We start from the raw sequence: 18,759 nt of genomic DNA on the forward strand, positions 1-18,759 counted from the left end.
GGCTCACCAGTGATCCCTACATTTGTGCTAAAATCCCCTCATGATAAAATAAAAACATTTTTTCACTTTCCTAATTACTTCCTCTATTACTAGCATTTTGTGATTCATGCACTGGGATCCCCAGATTCCACTGCATCTCAGAGCGATGGAACCTCCTTCCATTATAAAAACTGCCGTTTTTCCTACCAAAAAGGAAAACTTGGAAAACTTCAGCAGAAATAGATTGTTAAAATGGTTGCTCAATTTGTCTGATCCGAACCATTTTGAACTCCAGTTAACTCTCAGTCTCAAAAAATCACAGAAGGAAATGTGGATATTCACGCATAAAGGGATGAATTCCCTGGATCTCATTACAGAATGCCAAAACAACTGGAGCATCCAGTAAGCCTGTCTCTCCCTTTCACCATGGATAAAGGAAAATCTTGAAAAGTAGGCTGTCTGTGAGGTGAATGGACACGATAAACGTCCAATGCATAATGATGATCTTACAGCTGAACTAAAATGGTTGACTCAAACACTAATCTTAAACACAACATCTGTCCAATTGGTATAAGGGATTTGAACTTTTGTTTAGCAGGGACGCCATTTTGTTTTTAGAATTTTTAAAATACTTCAAGATGCCACTTGCGGATGGAGAATTCCACCAAATGCCAAAAGACCAGTCATTGACTAAGCAGCCAAAGTCGTAAACAACTACATTGTGAAAGGAGGAGACAGTAAATATAAGAGGTGACTGTCCTAACCAGAGCTACCTCAGAGTTTAATCACCTCTGGCTATTTTCTACTCTGCTCAGATTTTATCACCATAGCGCATTTGGGAAACATTTTCCTCCCAGTTGCAGGTTGTCCCCGTAATGTCAGAGGCACGTCAATTGAAGTTCAACAGTGGTGAGAATCCCTGTATCCGCAAATTGAGCTTTGAAGAATAAACCCAAAAAACCATTTGTGAACTGCATAAACTGTTAAATGCTTCCCCATCATTCGGAAAACATAGAACATAGAACATAGAACAGTACAGCACAGAACAGGCCCTTCAGCCCACAATGTTGTGCCGACCATTGATCCTCATGGATGCACCCTCAAATTTCTGTGACCATATGCATGTCCAGCAGTCTCTTAAATGACCCCAATGACCTTGCTTCCACAACTGCTGCTGGCAACGCATTCCATGCTCTCACAACTCTCTGCGTAAAGAACCTGCCTCTGACATCCCCTCTATACTTTCCACCAACCAGCTTAAAACTATGACCCCTCGTGCTAGCCATTTCTGCCCTGGGAAATAGTCTCTGGCTATCGACTCTATCTATGCCTCTCATTATCTTGTATCCCTCAATTAGGTCCCCTCTCCTCCTCCTTTTCTCCAATGAAAAGAGACCGAGCTCAGTCAACCTCTCTTCATAAGATAAGCCCTCCAGTCCAGGCAGCATCCTGGTAAACCTCCTCTGAACCCTCTCCAAAGCATCCACATCTTTCCTATAATAGGGCGCCCAGAACTGGACGCAGTATTCCAAGTGCGGTCTAACCAAAGTTTTATAGAGCTGCAACAAGATCTCACGACTCTTAAACTCAATCCCCCTGTTAATGAAAGCCAAAACACCATATGCTTTCTTAACAACCCTGTCCACTTGGGTGGCCATTTTAAGGGATCTATGTATCTGCACACCAAGATCCCTCTGTTCCTCCACGCTGCCAAGAATCCTATCCTTAATCCTGTACTCAGCTTTCAAATTCGACCTTCCAAAATGCATCACCTCGCATTTATCCAGGTTGAACTCCATCTGCCACCTCTCAGCCCATCTCTGCATCCTGTCAATGTCCCGCTGCAGCCTACAACAGCCCTCTACACTGTCAACGACACCTCCGACCTTTGTGTCGTCTGCAAACTTGCTGACCCATCCTTCAATTCCCTCGTCCAAGTCATTAATAAAAATTACAAACAGTAGAGGCCCAAGGACAGAGCCCTGTGGAACCCCACTCACCACTGACTTCCAGGCAGAATATTTTCCTTCTACTACCACACGCTGTCTTCTGTTGGCCAGCCAATTCTGTATCCAAGCAGCTAAGTTCCCCTGTATCCCATTCCTCCTGACCTTCTGAATGAGCCTTCCATGGGGAACCTTATCAAATGCCTTACTGATGTAAAACTAATGTATAAAAACTCAGGTGACAAGAGGAACCATCGCTGATGCCATTTAAAAAAACAAATTAACCCGTTGTTACAGAACTGTTGTACCCCTGCATATTTCAGTCATAAAGAGACATTCATTTGACCAACATAATAAAGTGTGAAGCTGGATGAACACAGCAGGCCAAGCAGCATCTCAGGAGCACAAAAGCTCACGATGAAGGGTCCAGGCCCGAAACGTCAGCTTTTGTGCTCCTGAGATGCTGCTTGGCCTGCTGTGTTCATCCAGCTTCATACTTTATTAGCTTTCTTCCATTCACCGCATTCAGAAACTGATGCATTCCAAACATTGTTGCAGATAGCTCCAAACTCCATACAAAACATCGAAGGAAGTCAAAGTGACTGCTTATCTTTAATACCAAGGCCTGGTCACCGTCGTAAACCACTCACCGCGCTTTTTAAACTTGGTGTTCTACCTGCCCTAGGTCGCTTCATTGTTGTGAATAATGAACCAAAACTAAAAGTTGTCACCTGTTTTTGCATTCCGTCCCAAACCACCTGTGGGGTGCTTCATCATGATTTGTGCTGCATATGGGCTCAGGGTTATTGGAAGGGGATGGGGGCACAAACCAGAAGAAGGGAAGGACTGCTCTGCCTTGTTATAAACAAACAAGCTCATCACAGGACCTGGACTGTGGTACCCATCTGTTGGCAGAAAGGTTCCATAACAGGAAACACTTCCTGCAGGAAATGGGGAGGCCCAAACAGTGACAAATTCACCTTCGGGAAAATAAAATCTGATGTAAATCCTGGGGAAGTCGAATGAAATTCACATGCTGGAATTGCCATCATTATTTTTCCAGTCTGAAAATTAGAACAGTTGTGTGCTGCTCATGAAATCATTCTGACAGCAATAAGATGGCACAATTTTGTTTTGTGAGTCCTTTAAATCTCTTCTGCATGCAAATCCACATTTTGCAACAAGCCAGTGAATGCTGCAAGGCACCTGAAAAAGTTTGCACTTTATTTCACTGTGGAGAGCTAGAAGAAGAGTTTCAATTGTATTGTAGGCATATAATTTTTTAAAAATATCAACCTGTCCATAAGCTTTTATAGACAACACTGGAGCAGGTGGGACTTGTACCCAAGCCTTCTGGCCCAGAGCTAGGGACACATATCACTGCACCACAACACTCTGCAAAATCTCTCATTATGGAGGACTTCAAGTTTAATTACTTTTCATCAAGTTATTCAGACATTTTATGACTCATGACTGCAACAGATAGAATTTGAATCTGGACCTTTTAGGCAGAAGGTAGGGACATTATCACTGCATCAGTGTGCAGGATAAAGTCTTTCAGAGCACTTCAAAAAATACATGGGCATTTCTGATGAAATCAGATGAAAGGTAAAGCCCAGATCTGCAGAGCTCAATGTCCAAGGGGTGGGGGCTGCAGATGCAGGTAACTTAGTGTGTCTAATGATAAAAAAAACATTTGTCTCCCTTATTGATGCTTGGACGGTGCTTCTCAGTTCACAAGTGAAGAACTTAGAGTTGTTTCCAGACAGCTAGTTTCAGTGATTCATTGCCAGAATAATTAAAAGCAAGATTTACTCGACTGAACCTTTTCTATCATTGCTATTAAACAAACTGTTGACACTCACTTGTCCAGGAGGCTAACCAACACACTTTCAGTGGTGGTATATGTTTTGTATGTCGAAAGAAATACGCAGACATAGGAAAAATCCTTGTTCATGAAAGCAACTATTAAATTTTCCACAAGTTTTTCCACAGTGCCAGAGTTGAGAATTCGAACTTTGCTGGTATCAGAGAGATTTGAAGGAAGCTGATTTGTTGATGTCTATGGAGAGTACAAATGAACAAAGTAAAAACGATGCAGGAACAACTTTCATTTGTGAAGATCATTGACATGGCAGAAACATTTCAAAATGCTTCACATTTCCATTATCATTTAAAAATCAGCCCATCTTCATGGAGCTATTTTACTCGGACAGCTCACCAAAAGCTTGGTCAGAAAGATCGGTTTGAGGACAAAGAGGAGATATTTTCGAAGGGTGTTCCAGAATAAAGAAGACCAAGCATGCGAGGAAATTCAAAGTGGGCAGAATTAGAACGACAAACATATGAGCATTGCAGGGCTGGGGGAGGATACATTCTTGGGGAGGTACAATACGTTCAATCCAATGACAAAGCAGCTGGTCTCTTCTTGTGTTATTTCAACCATTTTATAAAACAAACCTCAAGTCAAAACATCACAGAAATATGGCCAGCCCGATTAATATAAAACCAAAATTTGAATCTTGGAGTTATTTTGGATCGACCTCAAGAGTATTAAAACATAATTTGAAGTAAACAAGCATTTAATATTAAAGCCCTTCATCTGCCCGGCCACTCCTTCTCAATTTCTACTTCGATCCAGTCACAGAGGGCCAGAAACTTTCCACAGCAGGGACACTGTGCAATTATGTGCATCAAGTTCTGTCTCCACCTCTCGGCCACAGCATACAACAGCAAACAGGACAGTCCAGCTTCAATCACGTTTGAACTCTCTGCTCACATTATCACTGATCTCACATTTCTGAACAATATTGTTTTTTAGCAATCTAATTACTCTTGAAAGTAAGCTTACAGAACTGGGAGGAAAGCAAAGAGTTGTAAAATGTTTGCTGCCTTGGCAGAAAATAGAAGGAGGGAGAGAATCGAAGAAAAAGGAAACCTCAGTTTTTATGTTCCACACCTAGTGCTGTGCAAAGTCTCTTCCAATGTGCAGCCTGAGCATTATCAAACTTGATCATGGAAAATTCATCTTTTGCAGTCTGAACTATTCAAAATTTAAATGCTTCAGTTGGAAACTTGCTGGAATTCATATAAATGGAACTTCATACCAAATGGTTGACCCCCTTCATGTAACTGGTCTTTCACTTCCCACTGTCTCTGCTCCATAAATAAGTGACTGCCGATTGCAGTGGATTCCTGACATTAATTTACATTTCGCCTCAAAAGCAAGGTAGTTCTTTCCTCTCCTTTATATGTTCTCTTCCACTAAAAGCATGGATGCTAGAAAGATTGTCACTTCCCAGAAATCAGTTTTGTCAGTTGGGGCCAGGCCTGGCAGGGGAGAAAGGGGGAAGGAGTCTGGGGTCGGTGCTCTCCGGAGCATGAGAGACAAGTTTGGGGACTTTTGAATGGGTATGACGAAGGAGGACTGTGTATTCAGTTGTCTATTTTTTTACGTGCAACTATATACTTAATTTCATCAGCACTCTCCAAAATCTCTAAATTAAAATGAAGACTTAAACAGTACAGCACAGTGCAGGCTCTTCGGCTCACAATGTTGTGCCAACCTGTTATCCGACAAAGAGCAATCTACCCTTCATACCCGACATTTTACTATCCTCCACGTCCCTATCCAAGATTCGCTTCAAAGTCTCGGAAGTATCTGACTCCACTACCATTGCTAGCAGTGCACTCCACGTGCCTACCACCCTCTGTGTAAAGAATCGAACTTTGACGTCTCTCCTATACCTTCCGACAATCAATTTAAAATTACACCCCCTCATAATTGTCATTTCCGCCCTGGGGGAAAAAAGTCTCTGACTATCCACGCTCTCTTTGCTTCTCAACCTCTATCAAATCACCTCTCATCCTTCTTCGCTACAATGAAAAAAGCCTGAACCTTTCTTCAAAAGACCTCCCTCTCGTCGAGGCAGCATCCTGGAAAATCTCCTCTGCAGCCTCTCTCAAGGTTCCACATCTTTCCTGTAATGAACTGACCAGAACTGAACACAATATTCCAAGAGCAGTCTTACCAGAGTTTTGCAGAGCTGCACAACCAGCCCAGCTCATCCCCTCGCCCCACTGCATCCCAAAACCAGCCCAGCCTGTCTCTGCATCCCTAACCTGTTCTTCCTCTCAACCATCCCATCCTCCCACCTCAAGCCGCACCTCCATTTCCGACCTACTAGCCTCCTCCCACCTCCTTGACCTGTCCGTCTTCCCTGGACTGACCTATCCCCTCCCTACCTCACCACCTATACTCTCCTCTCCACCTATCTTCTTTTCTTTCCATCATCAGTCCGCCTTCCCCTCTCTCCTTATTTTTTCCAGAATAGTCTACCCATCCCCCTCTCTGATGAAGGGTCGAGGCACGAATCATCAGCTTTTGTGCTCCTGAGATGCTGCTTGGCCTGCTGTGTTCAGCCAGCTTCACACTTTCTTACATTTAGTTTGCACCTTTTCTTTACCGTTTGTGAGTGATACCTTTCTTTAATTCTGTGGTGGCCTGTAATTGAAAATACCGAATGTGTAAGTTTTGCAGTGAAACAGGCTCTTTGCCTTGCTTGTTTCTTTCCTCCGATCTGGGTGACCAAAATATCTTTGAACCCAGTGGGTGTGATGTTTTGCCTCAATGACCATGCTTCATGTTTAGATGTAGCCTGTATATGATTAGGCATTGTTTGTTTGATCATAGATTACAACACAGTTGAGCCTTTGCATTCCCTCCCCAAACAGTTCACAATATTGTCTGCCCAACGAATAGACATCAGAGGGCCTCTCGTGGCAAAATGTACCACAGTTATCACGGCAGCTGAGAAGGTGGGGACACAGTTGAGCCTTTGCATTCCCTCCCCAAACACTCCAGGAGGCCCGTGATGGACATGTCGTCGGAAGAATTGGAGGGCGAGTTAAAATGGTTTGCGACTGGGAGGTGCAGTTGTTTATTGCAAACCGAGCGGAGGTGTTCTGCAAAGCAGTCCCCAAGCCTCCGCTTGGCTTCCCCAATGTAGAGAAAGCCAAATTGAAGTCTTTTCGTTGGGACAATTTTACCACTCGAAACAAGAGCAATTAAAGACTAACAAATCTACATTTGAACACACGGCATTGTTTATCAGGCAGATTCAAGTGACCACGAGATTTTGTTTTGTGTGACAATGCCAATTTTGGCCTGTGACCTGGGCAGAATTTCACACCTCATTGTTACAGTGTAGACTACGAGCAAATCCTGTCATATAATTGCAGTAGACCTCACCTCCGCTTCAACTCTATTGTAAATAAATGGGCAATTCCATCCAATATCTGGCAGATTAACGCAACTTGCCATAACCCCAATATACACCATTAAAACACAGGCAAATTAGTTGTGCAGAAGAAGAGTAAAGGCAGACGGGAGACAAACCATACTCACTCCTGAACCTCTTGCAGCTTTGTTGGTTGCTTGTTTGCTGCGGTGTCGGTTAAAGATTACTTGATAGGCAACTCCTTCTTCCAGCTCCCACTCCCAGCTTGGCCACTGCTTGTGCTGTCAAAGAATAGAAACAAAACACTCAGTAAATCCCTCTGAACAGATTCTTCCTCCAATTTAGCAACTAGAATACAAAGATGAAATGTTAAAAATAATTATTGACTCTGCAGAAGAGTGAGGAAACTTTGCCTTCTCCATGTGATGCTTTCACAACAGCACAAAAATATTCTGCAGCAACGCTCACAGGACTTCTTGCACACTTTAAGATGAGTTTGCAGCATTTATTACATTGATAAAAATTCAAGTTATCACTATTTCCAAATTTGAAATAAAACCTACTTATGCTCAGACTGACTTGATACTCAGTGCAGAAACTGTACACAGTAAAACAAAATAGAAGGCTCTTACAAACAATGTTCACTTTTGTAACAATACTCCCTCGCATTCCAGTGTTTAAACTAAAAGATGAAAAGAGTTAATGTTAGCCAGTGCACTGTATGGACGGCATTCATGAATCAAAAAATAGGATGTTAACATGAGAAAGGTGTTTGCTCCTTTCCTCACTCCTGAAATCAGTAATTCCCTGACAACATACAGGGAATGGCCAAGGGCTCAATTTCCATTTTGATTTTGGTACCAAACGGATGCTACATAAACCGGGACATTCATTTTAGGTGAACATATTGCAAGGGCTTTGCTTCAGTTCCATTCCTCACACCCACCTGCCACCCTACTTTGGCCATAATCAAATTACGGTTTCTCCATCTCCGCAATTGCCTCTAGCATGGCAAATGCTAGAGACATCTGTGCTCCTATACCAGAAGGCTTGGGCATACCTGACTGTCATTGTTGCATCAATGATTGCCGTGCCGACAGCTTCTGAGGGTGACAACTTAAAAATTAAATTTACCTCCTGAACTTTTCCACTTCAATGTGCTTCTTCAAAGTTGTCCTTCAAAATCTTTCTGATCAAGATTTGATCATCTGACCTCACATTTCCTACACAATTCAAGGTCGCATCTGCCTTAAAAAATTCTCGATAATCATAGATGTCTCAGTGCAACAAAGGCACTGAAGATTAACATCAGTTTTTTTTTTAATTACAGTAGACCTGCCAAGCTATGAAGTAGGAAGGCCAGGTATTCAGAAGGAAATTGAATTTCCTTGGTCATTGTGTCAAATAATTGCTCTCACTTATGTCGCACTTCAGCACATGACATTCTTGTGATGGACTTTGAGATGGCAATTTCAAAAAAAATAAGGCAGCTGCAAAATTAATTTGGAAAAAGATGTGCAACTGAGCATGTTTCTGATCTATTAGATTCAACTGCAACTACAGGCAGCGGGTCGGGCAAATTGGCAAGTGACTTGAAGGACATTCCTTTTTCGTGAATCAGAAAAACTCAATTTTAAACCATTCAAATGGATGACTTTTCAGCGTTGAGCAAAACTGCATTTCTAACAGGCAGACATGCTGAGAAAATGGAAATAATTCTAAACGTTGAAAACTATCATCCTTTACATTGCTGGAAATAAAACAATAAATTCACCATTGTAGCTGGCTTTGAGTCAACAAAACACTAAGAGCCAATGTTCAGTCACAGGAACATACGCATTTTTCCAGAGTAGCATCCAGGAAATTGGGGGAAAAAACGGAACAATGTTCCAGAAAAGGTAACGAGGGAGTTGCTCTCAAAGATTATTTAAACCATGAGCAGTTGAAAAAGGTGGCAGCACAGTAAGCTGAAGACTGGAAAACAAGTCACTAGTGAGCAATCTACACTCAGATTCGATAACTTGTACAGTATGAAGATGCATTACACCAATGTATTGAGTACTTCTGCTTCAGCAAGGGCAGTAATGCACCCAAACCTCAAATAATATCACACTGCTCAAGATCACAAACAGAAGACTCCCACAGCTTTTGAGGTATACTATGAATTTTAAGAAAAACAAAATCCAATTTTCTGGCACTTTTTATTTTCATTTCCACTCTTGGATGTGTCACAGATACACAATCGCTCCATCATGAAGCAAATTGTTCACTGAAAGCTCCAAGCTGAACAATATTGACCAGAATTGTTTTTTAAGTCACTACTCTCTGAAATTGCCAGCATAATCCAGGATGCCTCAGCACAAATTTTATTACATAACAATAAACACAAACACAAAAGAACTCTGAATTTCAGGTATTTACATTCCTTCACTGTCTCCTTCTAAATATTCCAGGCAACTTAGAGAAAGAAAGACCAAGATTTATTTTGTTTATAATTGTAAAAGCAGGGTTTTCTTGATAGATTATGAGTAGTGTTGAGTTAGTCACACAGATTTGGACAATTCCAGTTTTGTTGCCGGCATTGTGCTGTATCAAATGGTGGTTCGGGCATGAACATTACAACTTGCTTCAGGAAAGCTACTGCAGTTATTTTACCAAAACTGTTGTGACTTTGCAACATTTTACCTGTTGCAGGAATGCTGTATGTGCTTTCAAGACAAAATAAACTGGCTATGGGTATCATGACATTGTAGAACCCTACCATATCAAGATCCAAGATGAAACTGCAACAATATCTGTCTTTTGGGACCATTTAAGATGAAGCAGGGCTTGAAATATGTCCATCATTGTGCAGTCAGAAGAGCTACAGAGCATGCCCAGAAAGAGGCACGTCACATTGGACAGAGCTAGCGCCTGAATATATCAGGTTGCACAAGATATTCTCCTCTCTTACAGTTCCTTGTATGTATTTATATTTAATAAAGCCTGTGAAATGTTCACTTAAAAAAGAGTTCATCTGATGGTCAACTTACTTTTCACACATGACCACAGTCAAATTTCGAACAGAGATTTTCTAAGTCTTCGGGGAAGGCACAAGGTTCAACATCTTCAATCAAGTTCAGTACACCCTCCCTCGCCCAGCATCTCTGATCCACATGTACACTGAGTAAGGTGAATGGTGGTAGGAGATTCACAGCAATCAAATCAAAGCCACTTGCTGTCTTCATTAACTTGAGGGCAGACAGTCTCAATTTGCTTGGAATCAACCAAATACTGACAAGTGTCAGGATTATGTGCTGCGAGAATTCACTCTCAGAATTATCCCTCCATTCCATACATATCTTCAAGCCTTATAACAGCAGTCTTAATGATTAGTCACCAAATTATCAGAACAGTCTGAGAAAATATTTTCCAATAAATTTATATCTCATGATTTTCAACTAAAGCATCAGTCCTGCCATCTCCTTCTTAATCAGGCCGTTATTTTGCTGCATGACTTAATGGGCTATTTCATTTAAATTGCAGCTTTTCAAAACTCTTCATCACCACTGGAAAATGATCCTGCCTGGTTTGATGAAATTCTCTGGGTATCAGGCAAACAGCAGGGAAACTTCACTGCAATGATGACACACGAAACAACTCCCAAAGTGTCACTGATTGACTGGGGCAGTACATCACCAACATTCACAATTAAGAATTGAAATGATGTGGTGTCCAGTCCTTTGCACCATTTGGAACACTGTTTCGGATGATGTCTCCCAAACACAATTTCGAGATAACCTAACACAGATTACCATATCTCCACACCTTCCCTTTTGTTCACATATTTCGGTATTTCAACAAAAAAGTGAGTTTTGCGTCCATTAGTTTTATGAAAATAATGGGAATAATAGGCTAACCAGCTTATATTGACACGAGGAATATTACAGTTCTGTCAAACATGTTCTTCTACAGCTTACTCTTTGTAGCAAGTGGTACTATCTCAGCAGCTGGAAAATCAGGGAGCCCTAGCTTCAAGACCCTCAACTGTGTCAAGTTATCATGTCTCAACGAGATGCATTAAAATTGGTTTTAGTCTGCACTTCAGAATTCTGGCATGAACTTAATAAAATCCCTTGGTCCATCAGAGAACTGAAATCCACGGAGAGCTTAAACATGATCATATCCTGGAGAGCCTTGTAAAGTTTATTCAATTGAAAAGACGGTGTGGCAGTCACAACTTTCACTCTTTCGGAAGGTCGGACGAATGATGGCACCAACACATCACTCAGTCTTGCACACTATTTTGAAATAAACAGAAGTAAAAACAAGACATGGCAGCTAAACTATTGTGTCTCTTGAAAACTGAAGTCTCAACAAGCAGGCAACTAGAACTGCACTAAAAAAGATGCACTTTATCCGAGCAAAGCAGACTGCTATTCAACACAAAGCGATCAAAATGAATGTTGCCGTCACATTGCCTAAAAAATATCCCAACATTCAATGGATGAATAATTTTAACTCAGAGTAGAAGATGCAGAAGATATTTCTGTTTCCCAACAGCCAGTATTGGAATTTTGTAAAGGTGCAAAGGAACAAGAGCTGCATCCACTCCCAGTTCCGCGCATCTTCCGTACCGACATGACAATTCGTCAAATTGACCTGTAAATCGATTGTCTAATATCAAAGAGACGATCATGAAATGCAAAACACTCCTGTTCGTCTATTTCTCAAAATAGTAAGCCATGCACTTAATTTTTTTTTTCAAAAAAGGAAATCAATTAAAAGCAATCAAGATCAGTTTTTGAGAAAGTTGTTTCAAAGAACCAAGTGAAATTCCTGAAAACCAATGTCAACACCTGGCTGTCATATTTTCTCACTATGGAAGGCTCAGCTATTAAGTCACCCAAGCAAGACTGGGCCCAGAGGTCTGGGATACTGCTGGGGTATGAAGGAAAATCCTTCAGTGCAGAATGGCTTGGCACCTCAGAGTCCAAACAGCAAGTCTTCAATGCACTAATCTGCACATTCGTAGTCTCACGAAAAAAACCCCCTGAATGCATGTTCAATAATGCACATTTGGGTTTTAGCAAGCATATTAAATTATTACTGACCCTGAAAAAGTTAATGCAATACCTGCGGAACACAAATTCTTTCTTTTTACACATAAGTATGTGTTTTTTTACCATGCCTGTCGATAATAACTTTGTAATTCATGAAATTCATTAATTCCTGTCTGAAAATTTAATTCAAGAAAAGAAACGCGGTATTTATAACTTGTGGGTTTGCTGTCTTTGAGAATACTTCACATGATTGGTTGCTTGCCTTCTTTGCTGGCATCACCGCTCTGACATATTTGCACATCTCCTCATCCATGTGCCACATTAAAACTGTTTTTTTTTCATCTGAGCCTCCTATTTATAATACTAACATATTTTAAATCTTAACTTATTTATTCAACACATCCTAGTGCCAAAAGTAAATCCTGAAATAGAAGATTTGCAGTTGTAGCACTCAAAATCATTTTTGATGGTACATGGAAATGTTTCTCAGATATTATATGCAATGCCGGGTATACTCTAGTATGCAGGAAAGCATATCAAACATTCCCAAGCATGGAAACAAATGCCAAAGGTTTCCAGTCACCATATAAACAAATGGAACTGCAACTTGCTTCAGAACTTGCTACAATTTTGTTTTTATTGCTTGTTTATAAGAAGTCTAGCTCAGAACACAATCATTTCAAATGCAATATTCCACGAAAACCAGGAGGAACGTGATCATCAATTGATAGAGAAAGCAAGCAAGAACAAGGTTGTTGACAGATGAACATGAGCCGAAAATGCACCAGAATCCCAGATGGCCACAGGATCGTTCTATTAAAAGTGGGTGGTTTAAACTGAAGGTCACCACATTTCAGGAGAGGGGTGAATGCTAGGAAAGAAAGTCCTTCAACATAGCCTCAACTGCTCGCAGGAATTAAACCCACCACACTGGTAACACTCTGCACCACAAAACCACAATCAAACTGTCCAATTAACCATTCATGACATTAAAATATTTAGGTGGTGTTTTTGACCAGTGCAGACTAAATGGGTCAAAAAGTCTTTTTGAGAACTGCGGATCTCTATCACTGTATAACATCGTCTGTCTGGTGATGTTATTCTGTACAATTTGATGTTTTCGGTCATGTCGCTCTCATTTCGGACACTGATTATCTACATTTCTACACAATGGGTAGACAAGGTAGAAGTAATTCCTGTGGACAATTATAATTTGAGTGACAATTTGAAATGGTCACTCATTTGAATTGAACACAAATGACACATGATTGACACAGACAACAAGAGTTTTGCAAGTCATGTAAATTAACCGCTTTTTCCCAGTTTATAAAACACCAAGGCAGTGATGTTTCGCCTATGAAGAGATGCAGTCATTACTTGGCTCGTGTCACATTTGCAATCCCAAGTGAAACAAAACAAAAAGCAAAAATGATACAACAAGGTATAGAGAAGGATGAACACAGAAGGCCAAGCAGCATCTCAGATTCTCCAGTATGTGCAGTTCCTAGTATCTCTGAAAAGCAAGAACGATTGACTGACTCCTCAACACCATTCGACAGGACTTCCCCAAATGCAGAAGACTGGTGCTGACATGGAAAACTTCGTAAAATGTCAAGCTGACTTGTTCAAGAATGCAGATTCTGGGATGCAGCCAAGCCTGTGAAAGACTGCACGTGGGTTTGATCCCATGCCCCCGCCAGCCTGAAAAGCACTGAGCTTCCCAGTTGGCTTTAGGAGGCACAGTACACCTCGGTGTGAAGGATAACAGAAAGCTGAGCATTTGCCACAGAATATTGCACAGAGGGAAGGAAAAGCATACCCCCTTCCTAATCACCCACACCTTCAGGATTTGCACACGGTGTAACATATGGGCAGCGGGAAGCGTATTTACAATGACCCTGCGAGTCTGGCAGTGAAGTCAGAAGAAATGGCCACAGCACAAAATCAGTGGTAAACTTAATTCTCCATGGGAATTTCACTGAGTCTTGACGTCAAAACAAACCAATGACTGCTCCAAGACATGCACCAATTCTTACTAACACTTCACATTCTGTGTGAACAGAGCCCCGAACTGTAATGCAAGGCGAGGTAACAAGGTGTAGGGCTGGATGAACACAGCGGGCCAAGCACCATCTTAGGAGCAGGAAAGCTGACATTTCGGGCCTAGACTCTTCTGATGACCCTTCAAATGCAAGATTTTAAAACACCAGAGATGGATGTGAATCCTATTTCACAAATGCCACCTCCAGTTATGAATCGAATGATCTTAAGAGCTCCAAACCAACTATTCCAACCATGCATGAATCTTACAAACATGCTCCTGTTGCCTTTTTTTATGTACAGCCACTTCAACAACAGAACACAAAACCAAAGAATGTTGTGAGACATCTCAACATGCCAAACATATCCAAATGGAAAATACCAACAAGGTCAGCACTACGCAACATTCAAATAACTAAAACAGTTGAAATGATGGAATCTCCAATGAGGAAAAGAACAAACAATTCAAAGCAGCAGTGGAAGGCAGGAAAAAGAGAAAAACCTACAAGAAAGAATTAGCTGTCAAAAACAGCTCTTTCAATCGAGTTAAATCTCTGAATGGAAATGAAATTTCTTTTTTCAGGACCGAGGCCCACCAATTTTTACAATAAATTCCACCGTCACTGCTTTCTCATAAACTCTGTGCAGGAAATACAAATATAATTAAATCTGTTCAACTATGTTTGTTAACCATGACAGTTTCAATTTTTCATCTCAATTTTCTTTCCTTTTCTCTCGCCCACCTACAAGACCATAAGTCCCCAAACATCAGTTTTCAAGTAATCTGGTTTTATGCACAAATCCAGTGAATTATTGAAGACACTTAATGAAGCGAAATATTGTTCTTCCACTTTAGAGTACAAACTCTGAAACAATAACAATATATTACCAGCCTTGTTGGGATGTTATGTTCATGTTCTACAAGAGATTAGATGAGGCCTCTTTTAGAATAATGTGTCTAGTACTGGTTGCCCAGTTAGAAGAAGGATATTAGCAAGCTGGAGATGGCTCAGAAGAGATTTACCAGGATGTTGCCACGTATGGAAGGCTTGAGTTATAGAGAAAGACTAAATAGGCTTGGAGTCTTTTCATTGGAGTGGAGGAAGTTGGGAGGTGACCTGATAGAAGTTCATCAAGTAATGAGAGGTATAGATAGAGATGATGGTCGTTGATTTTTCCCTAAGATGGGGAATTTCAAGACTTGAGGATACATCAATAAGGTGGGAGAAGGGAGATTCTGAAAAAGACATAAGAGGCAATTGTTTTACGCAGAGAGTGGTTCCCATGTGGAATGAACTTCCCGAGGAACTGCTAGATGTGTGTACAGTTACAACGTTTAAAAGGTGTTTGGATGGGAAAATGAATAGGAAAGGTTTGTCGTAGATATATCAATACGTCAATTCTTCTTTCTTAATTCAAATAAGTGATAATCAAGCTTTCCTTTTTCAACCAAAATAGATTGTGTTCTTCCAACAGATGATGTTAATTTACTTGCCCACTCTCAGCCTCTCCATGGCTGTGCATTTCTCACTGTGATGGTTGTTTTACACAGTGCTGATTACAACAGAGATAGAGAAAAGCATTTAAAGGAGCTTGTCGAAAATAAATTTATCTTCATACACTGGTTTTTGATCTGTGCTTCTGTTTATAAGATTAACTTCTTTATTCAACACTTCCTAGTGCCAAAAGTAAATCCTGAAGTAGAAGATTTGCAGTGGTAGTACTGAAAATAATTTTGGTGGTTCAACAAAATATTTCTCAGCTGGATAATTCAGAGTAAATGCTGTGAACTGTTGGACCATTCCTTTCTGACTGCACACCCATGTGCCACCACCTCTGGTGGAACTGTCCTCCCAGTGGGGAAGAACAGAAGCGGGGTAGTTATGTGGGAGCCTGTACTTTATCAGGCGTGATTAAGGAAATACGACTATATCAGACTATTGCTCCTCTAACGTTGATGCAAGTTCAGGATAATAGTAAGTCAGACTGGAAGGACAGAATGGGGATGATATGCCATTATGGCTGCCTGATGGCCAGATACATGCCAGGTGCTCAGTCCAGTTTTATCCCTCATTGATATTTACGATCTGATTCCTTACTGCTGGAAAGTGCAATAATTTCAGTTGGCAGTTAAGAGTTAACCACCTTGCAGCCGTTCTGGACAACTATGCATTAGACCGGATGACAACAGCATATTTCTTTCTTTGAAGGACATTTATGCAATCGATAGATTTTCACAGCAATCAAGGAGCTTTGCAGTCACCATTACTGGTACCAGCTTTTTTTCCAGAATTCACGAATTAATTGAATTGAAATACCTTTCGCTGCCGTACTGGGATTTGAATTTGTGTGCCTCAAACAACAGGCTCACATGTCTGAATTACTCCTCTCGTTACATGAGCACACGTCTGTACCCTTGTGCAAAAAGGCTGGGAGAATGCCACCTATTTACACAGCATGATTGACAGTGCAGCCCATTGAAAATGATTGAGGTGACAGGAGCAGGCAAACATACAACGCCTCGCTTTTGAAATGCAGAAACAAAAACAATCAATTTTTCCAAAGTTGCATCGAACACCAAAGCAGCAGTGACAGTTGCACCCTAAACAAGCATTTAGATTGAAAGTTGCTTTGTGGGTGTTCCTGACATTTTGGTGGCCTGTCATGAGCAATTCAGAACACAAAGGCTCCTGTGTCTCCTCAACTAAACGGTTCAGGTAACCACATTAATTTCGTAAGAGTCTCTTATTACATCAACAAAGACAATCAAACTCTACTAAACTGAACAATCAGAAAGTTTCATGATAGTGTTAAAAAATACCTGATTTGATTTGAGTTGAATGCACGAATAACTGACGTTTTCCATTGTCTGAAATGGAAAAATGAGATTGAAAATTAGGTCTGTAACTTGGTCGGTGAGGGAATATATTCAGTTGTAATATCGAAATCCAATTTCATTTTGCTTTTGTACAACACATGCCCAAAGGGGACACCCATTAAGATCAATCAAATTGCCCAGCTAACTCTGAATAGCAGAAATCAATAGGTCAAGCAGGAGGTCTGTGACCTGTAATATAAGCATGTTTCCTGACTAATATTCCACTCACTTATGCAGAGACGCCAAGGTAAATTCTATTTTTCTTGTCATTTGAATGGATAGTAGTTAATTAATCATATATAGGCCTTTTAGTCTGCACAAGTTCTCACTCTCACCTTCTGCTCAAACACTTGGGACATATTGCTGCATTAAAAAGTTGCTGATATATTTTTACAGCTCATTGGATAATGCTCAAGAGGCTGTGGAAACACTGCAACGTTGCCTTCTAAATGGAGTAAGGTTCCAGTATTTATTTAATTGCCATTTACAACACGAGGATGTACCAATGTGTTTAACAGCCGATGACATACATTTGAAGTGCCGTTGTAAAGTTTAAGAAATGTGGCAACCAGTTTATGCCATCCATCCCAGGAGCAGAACCTGACTGAAAGGCAATATCAGTGCAGCCTCTGAACTGGGTGGACGTTAACTCAGGCAACAACTTCTTTGGTGGAATATTGGGGGAAGAAATCATTTGCAACAATTGAAAAAGATGATGCACCTCCCACTGACTCAATGGCCAGACATGTTATGGTTGTGTAAGTACTGAAACAATGAAAATGAGACTTTCGGTAAGTGCTCAATAAATGCATGGCTTGGTGTCACTGTGCATTTTATAGTAAATAAATTTCCCTCCTTTCATCTGGTTCAGCAATCAACTTGTTGCTGTTTTGACACTGCCATTTGCATGGCAAATTGCGCACAATTCATTCATTCAAATGAGACACGAGCACAACACGGCGCTGGAAGAGTAAGCTGGCATTCCTCAGTGTGTTAGTGTCTGGTGGATTGGAAGAAAAATGGACAGGAACAAAATTCAGTGTTTGTTTCATTTCAACTCTCAGTCTGTTAATAATTTCTTAGCCAAATCATCAGGAGCTAAGTCTTTTCTCCCTCTGAAATAGCTGCTATTTAAATGCATTTCTTTATTTTGTGTATTTAATTGAACAGATATTTGGATTTTTCTCATCTTTAAGAACCAGTATTGACCAGATTTAAAATATCATCATTTTTAAAGCTTAACAAATTTGGAAAATCTGCGGTACATTGCGCCAGTAGAATATGCTGATACATTTTTCTGATACACTACACGACAACAAGAGACCCAATTCCTCTTCATAGTTTTATGGTTATTTTGTGCTCATCATGCACGTAAATTAGATGACCATTCTACCTCAGTATTAAATCGAAAAGAAGATTTCAAACACATCAGATCCTTAATTCACACCAAATAGAAAACTTTGAACAGATCTCTATCCTCGGAATTGAAGCTACATTTTTTGAATTCATACGAATAAGGCTGCTTGAGCTTGTTCCATTGAATCAAATCATGGCGCATTTCTCTCTCCACTCCATTTACCCACCATTTGTCTATTGACCACTAATACACTGACATAACAAAAATGGGAGTGTTG

This window comes from Stegostoma tigrinum, chromosome 8, assembly GCF_030684315.1.
Source record: "Stegostoma tigrinum isolate sSteTig4 chromosome 8, sSteTig4.hap1, whole genome shotgun sequence".
NCBI lineage: Eukaryota > Metazoa > Chordata > Chondrichthyes > Orectolobiformes > Stegostomatidae > Stegostoma > Stegostoma tigrinum.